The sequence below is a fragment of the Musca domestica genome, unplaced genomic scaffold (genome assembly GCF_030504385.1).
Source record: "Musca domestica strain aabys unplaced genomic scaffold, Musca_domestica.polishedcontigs.V.1.1 1, whole genome shotgun sequence".
NCBI lineage: Eukaryota > Metazoa > Arthropoda > Insecta > Diptera > Muscidae > Musca > Musca domestica.
The window spans coordinates 41,001,443-41,013,593 of record NW_026712114.1 but is presented as its reverse complement, the minus strand read 5'-3'; the positions used below and the strand labels follow the sequence as shown (position 1 = coordinate 41,013,593).

Here is a 12,151-nt window from a genome sequence, read left to right as displayed (position 1 = left end):
AACACCTTACTATAAGCGGATGAAAAGTGCTCAAAGGAACGAAAGAGTACAGAGGGTTAATTAAGAGACCCTTAGTTCCTTAATGATACAAAAAGCAGCTAAAAAACACTTAGACAATTAGATTTTCGGTTCTTCCTACTTTAAGGGCACGAAAATCGTAAAAGGTACAAAACCGTACAATACTTTTATTTGTCAACCATTGATCTCGAAATTTAAATTTTAGCGTAGAAATCACGTTTGGTAAATAACGTAAAAATGTAGGGATTCATATTAGTCTTTAAATCTGTATTAGCTGCCTTCATCTTATTGTAGAGTGTTCAAAAATTGAACCAGTTGTGTACAAAAATAGAAATGCTAATAATCTCTACCACCACCACATAGCGAGCTCGCGTGACCACGCAGGCATGTGACACGAAAAATTTTTGAAACAATACCCCTCAAATTATGTCTATACCCATCAATTTTTTTGTACAAGCTCATAAAATATATTATCTTAATATTTTATCTTTATTTAATATAGTAAAGAGTTGCATACCAAACAAGTTCTTTTTTTCTGACAAGACTATTTGAAATAGATTCGAGAAAAAAAGCATACAACAAAGTTCTAACATCAAGCTAACAAAAAAATTCTTCTCACGTTTGTTAAAAAAAAAAAACTGATTCAAGAAGTCTTCAAATAATGAAAAGACAACCGAAAATTGAAGAAGAAAGAATGAAGAACCCCCCTCAAAAAATAAGAAACATTTTTATGCATTCTTAGACAAAGTGTCAATGATCTCGCCAACAACACCGCCAACACTACGCTACAGCAACAACATTAACACCGCTGCTGGCAATAGCAACAGCCACAATAGCCGCATAATAACCATTGCCGGTCGGACGGCCGGCCAGCCGGACAGCTGGCTGGATGGCTGACAAGAACAAAAAAAAAAAAGAACTCCGAAAAATCAAAACCATAAAGATAGATCACATTTGAACATTTGTACATTAATGCCCTCCCCCCTCACCGAAAAAAGAGAGAACTTGGACAAAATGACGATAGTTCTATCTACGCAAAGGTACACATGACGAAAAGTTCACTAACCCTTTTTTCTTTCAGCACTGGCAACAAGAACAACAACAATAGCAACAGCAACATAATTCTAACAATAATTCATCATCAAAAGCTGGAAGATAGCGCATGAAGCGAACACTAATTTGTAGGTTATGATTTGTAATGTTGGAGCGGGATAATGAAATGTTCCCTTCAACATATGAAAGAATAATTTAGAGAATGCAAATTTTATATGTATGTGGATATTATTTAAGCGAAATAAATGTATGTTTTATCCGATCAGGAAATGCAGCCCAACTTAAACGACAACAAAGTTGTGTTTTCAATTATTTTCGCAAACGATTTTATACAAATTCGTGTGTAATTTATGTTATGTTTTCAAATTTACTTGGAAATGATTTTCTATTCATTTTACATTATTTGTTGTTCGCAGAAAACTGTGGAAACATCATAAATTCACTGGCTTCAAAAACTCCCAAATCTCCAACAATTAAAGCAAATTAGTTAAAACAGCTCCCCGCTAGGAAGTTGGATTCCGTAAGTAAAACATGCACAATTTAATTTTTACATAAGTGTCGTTCGTCTACTTTCAGCAGAAATGGAAAACGAAGTCCTAAAATATTCGCTGGTGTATCAAAATCTGAAACAAAATTTGAGGAAGGCATTTTGGGGCTGTATCTGATATCTTGTACCGAATATCATTGTGATGTAATGTATTGGTACATTGATGTTTGTAGCTACTTTTTCAATGGAATTGTCAAAAAATCCATATTAGAAGTTCTTTCTATGCTCTTTATCACCTGAAAGAGAAATGTCTATATTAGTCCACGATATCGTATAGCCCACAACGATACTCCCCGATATTCGACATTTTGACGATTTTAGGAGCGTTATTCACCGGTGTTGTTTCAAATTTTGTATTTAGAATTCGTAATGGGTACTACAGCCTATGACAAAAAAATTCGTATACAGGCCCACGTCTTCGTATAGCCTCTATTGAACGGAACTTCCCAATATTCGGTATTCTCATGATTTTAGCGACGTTATTCACCGGAGTTGTTTCAAATATCGTATTTAGAGCTCGTAATGGTCTAAAATTGTCTAGGCATGTTCAGGTCTTCGTATAGGCCCCATATATCAGTACTTCCCAATATTCGGTATTTTGATGATTTTAGGTACAATATTCACCGAATTGGTTTGAAATTTCGTGTTTTGTAGTTCCTAATAGGTACTACTAAAGCATGTGACATGAAATTGTAGCACCGATATAACGGCACCTCCCTATATTCGGCATTTTGATGATTTTAGCTACATTATTCACAGGATTTTTTTTTAAGTTTCGTATTTGAATATTGTAATGGCTAATGACAGAAGTTGTCTAATATATTTTTAAGATTTCAATAGCATTTTAACGGATTTTATTTTTTTTTGGAAAATTTCCGAATTCGTTCCAAACATTGGATGGCATTCTGTTTCTGTTTTTTTTTTTTTACTTTTAATACCCTACAACACTATGTGTTGGGGGTATTATAAGTTTGATTGGGCCAAAAATTATGTAACACCTCGAAATATGCGTTTCCCTCGACTCGCCGAGCTGAGTCGATCTAGCTATGTATGTCCGTCCGTCCGTCTGTCCGTCTGTCCATGTTAATTTGTAATCACTCTACAGGTCGCAATTATGGCCCGATCATCATCTTCACAAAATTTAGAATGGAGGTGCGGGTAAGGCTGGAATAGAACCCTATTGCTTTTGGAGATGATATTTAGGGGTTGAAATGGACCAAATACTGAAAAATGTCGGATTTTGCAGTAGCTATACAGGTCGCAATTGTAGACCAATCGACGCGGAATGTAGCTAGAGTTTAGGGCGGGGAAGAAGCCTACCAATTTGGGTGGTCATCGGATAATATTTATCGGGTAAAATAGATCACATATTTTGTGTTGAAAAAATTGAAAAATTTTCATTAAACAGCGTATATTTTAAATCCCGGCGAAATCACAAAGCCATGACAAGGTTACTTCTGACCTTTACATTGATGTTAACATCCAACAAATCGGATATATGTGCGATATATATGTCTATTAAAGAAGATATGCTTGAAAGATCTCTTATATGTCGAGAACGGCTGAACTGATTTCGACAGTTCTCATTAATTCAGAATGGCCTTTTGGCAGGAAAGAAAAAACGTCTAAAAAAATCGCATAAAAATATCTCTCTAAAGATGAAAATATTGATTTTGTAAAATTTTCTCATATTTTTTCAATTTTGTCATATTTTTGGCATATTTTCATTTTGAATTAAACATTTGGTAATATTTCTACAGCTAGCAAAACTAAGTAGTTAGGATATTGGATATCATATACAGATCGCATTTATGGTCCGATCCTTACGAAATTTTGCATGAAGATAAGATGAGGGTCAGAATAGAAACCTACTCTTTTTGGAGATGATCGTCATATATTTAGAGGTTGAAATGGCAAAATTGTCGGCAGGTCGTAATTATTGCTCGATCCTCACGTACATTTGAATGGGGGTTACCGCACATTGTAAAAGCCAAGCAGTTTCGGATGGCCATCCAAAAATATTCAATGTGTGAAATAGTTTGCCAACTTTTGTAGACAAAGTGACTTTTTTGGAGATTTCACAAATACAGGAAAGACGCACTTCTGACTATTTCGTTAACGCTAATTTCGTTGAAAAATATAGTCAAATATCTGTATCTCATATAGATGCGTTTCAGTCAAAAACCAATAATAAATGTTAATCTTTTGACACTTCTGAGATATTATAGGTCTTTGGGAAATATTGGTTCCAGATCTAGGAAGACCATTTACGTGCAACATCTACCAATAAATTGGAAATGAGCAAATTAGTTGAAAAATTTGATATTATTCGAAAATTAGAGAACGAAACCTGATGGTTTTCTTTTATTATTTGTCACAATATCTTGTGGAATTCTTTCGAGTATCTCGCCTATATAAACTGTATTGTTTATTATAGTGTTGTAGGGTATTCAACGGTCGGTCAAAGAATTAAATAAAACTAAAATTCTTTGGTTCCTCTTCTATTGAGCTTACGATCTCGTCACTTGGGTAAAAAATGTTTTTTTTTTTGTCATAGAAGTTATTTTTAAAATAACTTCTGGGGAGAATATTCCAGACAAAAAACAAGGGAACTGATGAGGATTGGTGGCTCTTTCCGAAACCTAGGTATTCCCTGCCTTACCCCCTGGTAAACATTACCATCGTTCTCCACTAATAAACAAACGTTGTTTTTATAAAAACAACAATAAAGGGATAAAGCCTGACCATTTTTTAGTTATTTAATATTCCTCTAATTTTAGTTTGAAAAAATGTGGAGGTGTTCCAGTTATACTCAAGAGCAATCATCATTCTTAATTTTAAGCAAAGTAAGCAAAGGCTACAGTCGTGTGGGGCCGATTAGGTGATACCCAACAATATGTTGAAAGGTCCCTTATGTCCAAACCATTTTACAGCTAAATATAATGCAATGGTCATACAAAATACTGGACTTCTTCCCTGTACTTAACTCTCTTCTTATTCAAAATTTCGTGTTGATTTGTTTTTAATGGTGCCCTCTGGAGCGACTGCAACATCAGGAAAATTTTAATTTTTTGGTCCATTTGAACCCTAAACACAATAGACTTTAATTCTGACCCAAACACCAAGCAAAGTTTCGTGAGTATATGTATATAACACGTAGTGTTGCAAGGTGTAAAAATTTATAAAATTTAAAATTCAAAATTGTAAATCAAATTGAAAAAATCTCATGCCATAACAAATATTGCAAAAAAAAATGAAAAATGTAATAAAAAATATATTCACTTTTTTATTATCGTATTTTTACGCCATTTTCATAGATATTATCTTTTTTTCTGGCAAGAGACCATTCCAAATTGATAAGAGTTGTGAAAATCTGTCCAGCGGTTCTTGATTTATAAGCAGAATAAATAAGAAATATTTCCTTTACATGTATATTGTACCTATTTTGCTATATATTTTGGCTATTAGCATCACTGTAATGGTCAGAAGGGACCTTTTAATGTATTTGTAATTTGACCAGGATTAAAAATATTCGCGATTTGGTGAAAGTTGTTGTACTTTTGTATAAAAGTTATGGTTTATTTTACCCCCTATATATTGTCCGATTACCATCCAAATTGAACTCTAACTCCCTGCGAATTTCCGCGTCAATTGGTTCATAATTGTAGCCTATAGAGCAACTTCAATATCAGGAAAATTGTCTGTTTTTGGTCCATTTTAACCCCCAAATATTGTGCGATCATCTTCAAACACAATAGTGTTCTATTCTGATCCTAGTCCCCTTCATTCCCCAGATTCATGGAATTTCAAAATTCAATACTTAAGTTTTTACATCCCTTATCGGCAATCTTCTTGTTTGTCCAAACCAAAGAATGAAGGGGTTCAATTACCTTTAAAAATTCGATGAGACGCCTGTCAAGAAAAAATGATTTAGCTTAGAACAAAAGTTATTATTAAAAACAATGTTTATGTTTTATTTATATCGTCAAAAAATACATATTGTTGTATACTTTATGTTTGTTTTATTTCACATTTATAGATGTGCGTATGTGTGTGTGTGCGCACATAAACAATGAAACATGCTTTTTGAAGGTGTGAAAGAGTTCGAATTGGATTTACATAAATTATGGAAATAAGCGTAGGGTATCTTTAATCAGCATTTATTAAAATGTTGAAGCATCCAAGAGAAATTTCCAAAGCCCAATTAGTTTGCAGGGTATTGGGCGCCAAATTGTTAGCATATTAAAGTTTAATGTATGTATTTTTTTTTTTTTTTTGAAAAACTGGATTTAATATCAAAATTTATGAAAAGAATGTGGGGGATGTGTTTTGTTATTCTTTGTAATCAAAATCTGTGTCATTTGATTTGTGTGGAATTTGGACCTATTATACATAATGATTCGACGTATGTGTGTGCAGTATTCGTATAAAGAAAAACATTTTTTTTTTTATCAAAAAACAAGCTATTAGTGAAATACTTTAAGAATTTCGGTGTGGTCAGGGGCACAGGGCCTCCGTGTGCCTACTGTACGACTATTTTCAATTTTTTTTTTCAATAAATCTACATTGTTTTACTGAAGAATGACCAACAATTAACGCATGGAAATTGGATGACCCACTGAAACTACAAAGGAATGACATAATCCAATTTTGGTCGAAAAAAGTCTGGCCTTTTATAAATCTACAAATTATAGTCTTGGACAATATATGGATTTTAAAATCCAAACCTTTTAATAATACTGGAATATATATGCCGAAATAGCTCAGTTGGGAGAGCGTTAGACTGAAGATCTAAAGGTCCCCGGTTCAATCCCGGGTTTCGGCAAAATTAATTATTTTTCAATTTATGAAATAATTAATATTTTATTTTAACGGATATTAAAACTTTTTACAGTGCAACACGCTTCAAAATATTATTATATTATGATTTTTTTCCTTTAGGTAAAACATAAATTAAGAATTACACTATTTTGTTCGAGAAGATACTTAATGTTAATGAACACTTCATAAATATTATAAAATATCTCAGTTTGCCGAAACCCGGGATTGAACCGGGGACCTTTAGATCTTCAGTCTAACGCTCTCCCAACTGAGCTATTTCGGCAAGTGAAGGCATTAATGTATTAATGTGGATTTTTATATAAAAAAGAATTAAATAATGCGAATATTGTCCGTTCTGGTCAGTATTTATGAAATTTGACTCAATTTGTTATTAATCTCTTAAATGTATATTCTAACAACCTGCAAGTACACTTTTTATGGAGGTGTGCATAGCACACTTATCAGCATTAGTGGCCTTTGTTCCGCAAAAAATGTTTCTAATTTAAATTATTTTTTAATTAAATCTTTCATTCCTATTTCTATGTTCTTTTACCAAATATAAAATGAAGCAGAAATAAAAAAAAAAACTTTAAATTTGTCCAGGTCGATCTTTGAATACCCTCCGCCATTTGGAACGAAGTTAGCAATTTTCCAAATATAAAATCCGTTAAAAATTCTGTTAATATCTTAAAAAATACCGAATGTAGCAGTTATATTACGGTCTATATGACGACGTGGACCTGTATAGGTAACTTTTGTCATAAGCTATTACAATATTAAAATGCGAAACTTAAAATAGTTGAATAATGTACCTAAAATAGACAAAATAGCGAATATTGGGAGGTACCGTTATATTTGGTCTATACGAAGGCCTGAACCCGCACAGAAAATTTTTTGTCTTAGGCTGTAATTCGAAACAGCCTAATACTAATACGGTGAATACTGTCGCTAAAATGATCAAAATGTCGAATATGGGGAGGTACCGTTACCTGAGGGCTATACGAAGACGCGAACCTGCATAGAAAATGTTTGTCATACATTGTAGTACCCATTACAAATTTGAATACAAATTTTGAAACAATTTCGTGAATAATGTCGCTAAATTCATCAAAATACGGAGGGCATTGTTATATGAGGACTTTACGAAGACGTGGACCTGAAGTACCTATTGCGAACTATAAATACGAAATTTGAAACAATTCCGGTGAAAATATCTCTAAATTCATTAAAATACCGACTATCGCGAGGTACCGTTATATGGGGGCTATGTGGAAACGAACTTAGCCCGCAAAATTTTAACCTTCTATCTGAATTCATTCGAAAGATAGTATTATTACAACAGATACATAGACAGACGGACATCGGACTTAGGATTTTACGCTTATCACTTTTTTGTTTCTGATATGAGTATTTCGAGGAGTTACAAACGGAATGACAAAGTAAATATACCCACCATATTATGGTGGAGGGCAAAAAATGAATAAACTAAGTTGACAAACAATTAAGCAAAGGCTATATAAGTGCGGGGCCTACCATGTGATACCCTGCAACACTTCAATAGGTTAGTAGCCCCCTTATGTCCAAATCCATTTTGGAAGATTTCAATAATGTCATAGAGCCCTGAACAAATGTTACTCTAAGGCATTTGTCGAATATTTACGCACTCGGTGTTGTTGTTAGGTATTCACAACAATTTCACACGAAAGTTGTGGTCCATTTTACAGCTAAATATAATCCAATGGTCGTCCCTGATCTTCCCTGCCTTAATTCTCTTTTCAAGCAAAATTCCGTATCAGGGCCATTTGAATTCAATACCAATAGACTTTATGTCTGACCCTAACCCTACCCCTTAATTTAAATTTATAAAATTAAAAATTGTAAGTCGATAAAAAATTAGAAAAAAATGTAACAACAAATATTAACTTTTATATTGGTATATTTTTCCGCGATTATATTATATTTTATCCCTTTTTGGAAAGAGACCAATCCGAATTGCTGAGAATTGTAAAAATCAGTCCAGCGGTTCGTGGCTTATAAGCAAAATAACTAAGATCTATTTATTTTACATATGAATATATTGTACCTAATTTGCTATGTATCCCATATCTTGGCTATCAGCATCACTGTAATGGTCGGAAGTGACCTTTTAATGTATTTGTGATTTGGTCGGGATTAAATATATTCGCGATCTAGTGGAAAATTTCGTTTTTTTATATAAATATTATTGTTTATTTTACCCAATGGTTGGTAGGCTTTTGCAGAGCTCAAACTCCTACTCCATGCTAAATTCTGCGTCGATTGGTTTGTAAAGAACAAAAGCAAAATCGGGAAATTTTTATGTTTATGTTCCATTTCAACCCCTAAATATATTGCGATCATCTCCAAAAACAATAGGCTTCTATTCGTTAGGATCGTGAGGATCGGCCCATAATTGCAACCTGTAGCGTGATTGCAAATTAGCATGGACAGACGGACGGATGGACGGACATATATAGCTAGATGGACTCAGCTCGGCGAGATTGGAAGATCCATATATGGTTTCCTATGTGGGGGACCAATATTTTGGCCCAATTAAAATTATAATACCCCCAGCACACAGTGTTGTAGGGTATAATAAATACACAAGTAAGCAGGCAAGTGAGTAAATAAATACATAAGTAATTAGACTAATCATAAAATCATAAATGAATAGAGAATTAAACGAATAAGAATTCAATTAATTAATATATAAATAAATATTTTGATATTTTTTTATTAAATTTTGGACATAAATCTTAAGTACTTTAAACCCTAAATATATTACCAAACCTGATTCCGATATTTCGAAGGTTTGAAAACGAAATGGTCGACTTCATCTCATTCCAGATTGTTGAGTATACATGTATACAAACTGTCTTAACGCCCAAACGCGAAGAGAAAAAGAAAAACTTTACAAAATTTATAAGAATGAAAGCAGCGATGACGTTTCCGTGTCCCACAACATTATGTGTGTCGGTCATCAACCTTCCCAAAAATAAAATTTTTAAATAAAAAAAAAAAAAAACAACAAATACAACAACAAATGTGCGTGTATGGGAATTGTGAAAACGATAGCCCCCCAAAGCATTACATGAAATAAAGAAAGCTAAAAGTAATAAATGACCAATAATAAGATGGGTCGAAAAAAATAAAAATAATGTTTGCCATACAATAAAACTTATAACAAAATATTGCCTAAAAAATTAACATTTTTGTTTAATGTAAAATTATTTTGATTTTTAAATTTGTACTAAAATGTTCAAAATGAGAAACTGAAATAATTTTATATTTTATTAAACATATCCTGATTGTTTGTTTTTTATTCCCTCCAACCGTTCGACCTTTCTGCCTCTCTCTTGGCATTGTTTTTTTTTGTTCTGTGGTGATTTACCGGTTTCGCAAAAAAATAAAACCCAATTTTGGTTTCCTTGTAAATTTAACTTTAACTCTTCAGATTCTTTGCCATGACATGGATGATGAGGACGTGGACAATGGTTATCTTTATGGTGATCGCTTTGTAATGGCAATTTTATTTTGTTTCACTTCTTCAATGTTCATCCCACAGAAGAAGAAAATAATCAAGCAGAATTGTAAAGGCTTTGTTTTAAGTTTTTTTTATATTCGAAAAAAAAAATAGATGGTTACATGTCGCACAGTGATGCGGAAATGTGTTTGACATATTCGTACCGAACCAAAGTCTTTTGAAAGTGTAACTATCAAAATATAAAAAAAATATCTGAATGTAGCATTAAGATTACAAATTTCATTGGCAAAATATAATTGAAAACCAGTAAAGAAAGTCTTAAAGTCGGGCGGGGCCGACTATATGATACCCTACACCACTTTGCTAATTTAGTAGAGCTCCACATAACAAATAAAAGTTTTTATGGGAGAATTCTATCATACACGCTATGATTATAATTATAATTTAAAGTTCAAAGGACTAAATATGCCGAAGCATTTGTATCTTTTAAATTCGGAATTGTATTGCCCATTTGGTGCACAATTAACTTGAAATCGGATAAATATATATATGGGAGCTATATCTAAATCTGAACCATCTCGATAAAATTTGGCAAAGATATTTCTGAGCTGTATTTGATATATTTCCCTGAATATCGTTGTTACGGAGTGCATATTACGGTTGTGGGTAACAAATATAACAAATCGGATGAATAATATATATGGAAGCTATAGCTATATCCGAACCGATCTTCACCAAATTTGACATACTAGCTACTAGACTCAATTCGGTCGTAAGTGCCAAATTTCATCCCTTTTGGACAAATATTAGACGTTTGGTGCACAATAAAAGGTAAATCGGACGAAGTTATATATGGGAGCTATATCCAAATCTGAACCGATCTCGATAAAATTTAGCAAATGTATTTCTGAGCTGTATTTGATATATTTCCCCAAATATTGTTTTTGCAGAGTGCATATTACGACGGCGGTGGACAAAAATAACAAATCGGATGAACTATATGGGAGCTATAGCTATATCTGAACCGATTTAGATCAATATTGGCATACATATTTTCAGGCCTAATTTGGGTGTATATGCAAAATTTCATACAATTCGGGCTGATATTACACGTTTGGTGCACAACAAAAGGCAAATCGGACAAAGATATATATGGGAGCTGTATCTAAATTTTGACCGATTATCTCCAATTTCAAAAGGGTTCGTCCTTGGGCCAAACAAATGATTTGTGCAAAATTTCATTTGGATAGGACAATAATTGCAAACTGTACTTTGTTTACAAAAATACATGGACAGACGGACGGACGGACATGCATAAATCGACTCAGAATGTGATTCTATGCAGATCATCAAAAGGAACTATGGGTCTATCTCGTTTCCTTTTGCCTGTTACAAACAAATGCACAAAGACATAATACCCTGACCACCTTGTGGTGTAGGGTATAAAAACGACCGAAAAAAACTAAACATAAAACAAATTTTTTGAAAAAATTATACAAAAAAATTTCTAGTTGTATTTAATTGTTCGCATATTAAGCTTGTCATTCCGTTTGTAACATCTCGAAATATACATTTTAGATTCCACAAAGTATATATATTTTTGATCAGCATAAAATTCTATGTCGATTTAGCGATGTCGGTCCGTTTGTCCGTCTATCCGTCGGTGGAAATCATTCTAGCTTCCCAACGAAATGAAGTAGGTTGGTAACATTTTACACAAATATGCATTATGCCTGCAGGACTTTTGGTACTGAAAATGGGTGATGTAGGTCCACGTTTTGGTATAGCCCCAATATAATGATACCTCCCTTATTCGGTATTTTGGTGATCTAAGCGACATTATTCATCGGAAATATTTCAAACCTCCACGGTACCTCCCGATATTCGGTACTTTGATGATTTTGGCGACATTATTCACCGGAATTGTTTCCAATTTGGTATTTGAATTTCATAATGGGTACTACAAACTATGACAGAAAATTGTGTGTGTATGTCCACGTCTTCGTATAGCGGCTAACATTCAATATTTTTAAGAATTTAACAGAATTTTTAACGGATTTTATTTTTTTGAAAATTGCAAAAATCGTTCCAAATAGTGGAGGGTATTCAAAGATCGCCCGGCCGAACTTACAGCTTTTTTACTCTTTTTCTGGAAACACTGTGCATTTTTATTAACCTCATTTTTGGTCGATCATTATTTAAAGTTTGCC

General features: G+C 33.2%; 2 non-coding genes across 2 annotated transcripts; one reads left to right on the top strand and one right to left on the bottom strand.

Annotated features, from left to right (window-relative positions):
• Nucleotides 1-6,370: 6,370 nt before the first annotated feature.
• Nucleotides 6,371-6,443, top strand: TRNAF-GAA (transfer RNA phenylalanine (anticodon GAA)). Its single transcript has one exon. It is a non-coding gene; the product is annotated as a tRNA-Phe (tRNA).
• Nucleotides 6,444-6,649: 206 nt separating this feature from the next.
• Nucleotides 6,650-6,722, bottom strand: TRNAF-GAA (transfer RNA phenylalanine (anticodon GAA)). Its single transcript has one exon. It is a non-coding gene; the product is annotated as a tRNA-Phe (tRNA).
• Between the last annotated feature and the right edge of the window lie 5,429 nt (nt 6,723-12,151).